Source organism: Acromyrmex echinatior, chromosome 8 (genome assembly GCF_024713525.1).
Source record: "Acromyrmex echinatior isolate Ae372 chromosome 8, ASM2471352v2, whole genome shotgun sequence".
In the NCBI taxonomy this organism is placed as follows: Eukaryota; Metazoa; Arthropoda; class Insecta; order Hymenoptera; family Formicidae; genus Acromyrmex; species Acromyrmex echinatior.
In genome coordinates this window covers 6,625,633-6,627,764 of record NC_141859.1, presented here as the reverse complement: position 1 = coordinate 6,627,764, position 2,132 = coordinate 6,625,633, and the positions used below count along the sequence as shown (strand labels likewise).

The window sequence follows — 2,132 nt, the reverse complement described above, 5'->3', positions numbered from 1 at the left end:
AGAGCGCGGGAGAAGCAGCGCTTGCGGCGTAGTGGTGGTAGAAGGAGAGGATAAGAGGGTGAGTGGTAGGGGGCGCGCTGCACTGCTGTGAGTGGGGAGTCTCGCGCGCGGCAAGACTACGCACACCGGTCGCAGCACTCACAGCATCCGTCCCGCGTCAGTCGGCTACCGCGTTCCGAGGCGTTCGGACTTCGGTTGGTGCTGCTCGGACGGTTGGAGAAGCCGGGTCGCCGGGCGAGCGAGCGAGGCGCGATTAACGCGTACGTGACATACCGGGCTGGAATCCCGATAGCAAAATTACTAGATAGCTTGATAACTTTACTTACTTGACCCGTCTCTTTCAAAATCGCGCGAGAGAGATATCGATTTTTCATTATCGGTCGGCCGTAAGCCGGACGACGTGTCGTAAGACTGTCATATTTGATGTGCTGCTCCGTTCTGTTGTGAACAGTTGTGAACGAGAGAGTGATCCAGCCTTCCGGACTTCCTGTGCGTTGTCTCGGCGTCGTCTCCGTCGTCCCGGAGCTTGCGGATTCCCGGAGGTTCTCCTGTTGTCATCGAGTTGATCGCCGGCCCCGTGCGAAAGTGATCGAACAGGTATGTGAATTTTTTCTACGGACTGTACATACACAACACACGCGCGTAACGCGTAACGCGTGCCTAATGTGACGCATGAGTGAGCGATATCGCGCCGGCCGATGCGAAACCGTCCGGGTTCGCATCTCGAAATGGTCCGCGGCTCTCTCGCGCACCAGAATACTAAAGTTTGAATAGCGCACCATTCTCAGGAGATGAATGGCCGTTACCGCATTTAATGTCGTTAACAGTGTGCCACCGTTAATTAGTAATCCCCGTTATTCGACGTCGCGCGCGCGGTGTCGATTACGAGTAATGTAAAACAGTCGCGTAGGTAGATATTGCTGGTGTCGCAATTAATATTGCAAATTCCGTTATTAAACGCGGCAATTTCGCCAGCGGGGTAATCACGTACGACCCCCGAGTGATGTAAACATGCAAATTAGTCGTTACTCCAAGCAATATAGTTGCGAAGGACATTCCGAAACTCACTGTTACTCTGAACTCCACGATCGGCGGCGTGCATTCTCGCCAGTTTGAATGGTTTTTATTTACGAATAGTTTTTCACATTGATCTCATTGATTCGACGAATGTTAAAAATGATTTAGTAGTGCAAAAACTCGAGTTTACAGTGTTAAATAAAATTAAATATCCATCTAGTCTTTCAACTGATTGAACTTTATTTTGTTTTAATCGTGACTTACCTGACAGCATTTAACACCAACGTGTAGTTTTTGATTTGCAGTTCTCAATTTTTAATTTGTCGTTAAAAATGTTGGAGTCGAAACGTACAGAATATCGTAAGATTTAAATAATTGACTCCTTAAGTAAATGTAACGTATAAAATATAATCTGTGCTTAACTTTCAATGCCTGCTTTTATTTTAATTTGTTTATACTATTAAATTTATAATGTCAAATTATATCTTATTTTTTTAATCATATCTATAGATCGCCTGCACTTTTACTTAATATATCTTTAATCTGACTAAATGGAGTTAAACAATTTAATTCAAAAAACTATGTTACAGATTTAAATTTAATTTATTATTCAAATTTAAAATTCAAATTTAATTTATTATTTATCAAACACATTAATATGGAAAATAAATTTAAAAATAATAACTGTAGAAATGGGTTAATTTACATTTTGACACATATAAATAACAAAATGTTATTTAATTCAACGGATTACGTTAGCAATAAGTGTTTATGACTCTGTGCTGCTCTCTCTCTCTCTCTCTCTCTCTTGAAGAAGAAGAATCGATGCATTCCCGCGTGATTATCGAGAGGGGGAAGATCGATCGTTGAGACGAGATCTAGAATGTGAACTCGGTTTAACGAGTTGAAATGACGAATCGTCCATTCGCCGCCGCGTCGAAATGACGTAATGTCGTATCAACGCGTTCATAAGCCAACGTGCCGATGACCTCAAACCCGCGTCACTTTTTTCCCGGAGAACAGTCGCGGGGGTCTCTCTCCCCTTTGCCCCCCTTTGTATATGGCACCGTTTATCTTTGAACGCTTCCACGCACACGTTGCCCGACAACGAGTCC

The 2,132-nt window shown here is 43.8% G+C and overlaps 1 protein-coding gene across 1 annotated transcript in view; it reads left to right on the top strand.

Moving 5' to 3' along the window:
• The first annotated feature begins 146 nt into the window (after positions 1-146).
• Positions 147-2,132, top strand: part of PH4alphaEFB (prolyl 4-hydroxylase subunit alpha-1) — a 105,451-nt gene continuing 103,465 nt past the window's right edge. Inside the window, exons 1-2 of the mRNA XM_011053384.2 lie at positions 147-260; positions 452-597. The gene's annotated coding sequence lies outside the window, so the exon portion shown is untranslated. The remainder of the gene's footprint in view (positions 261-451; positions 598-2,132) is intronic.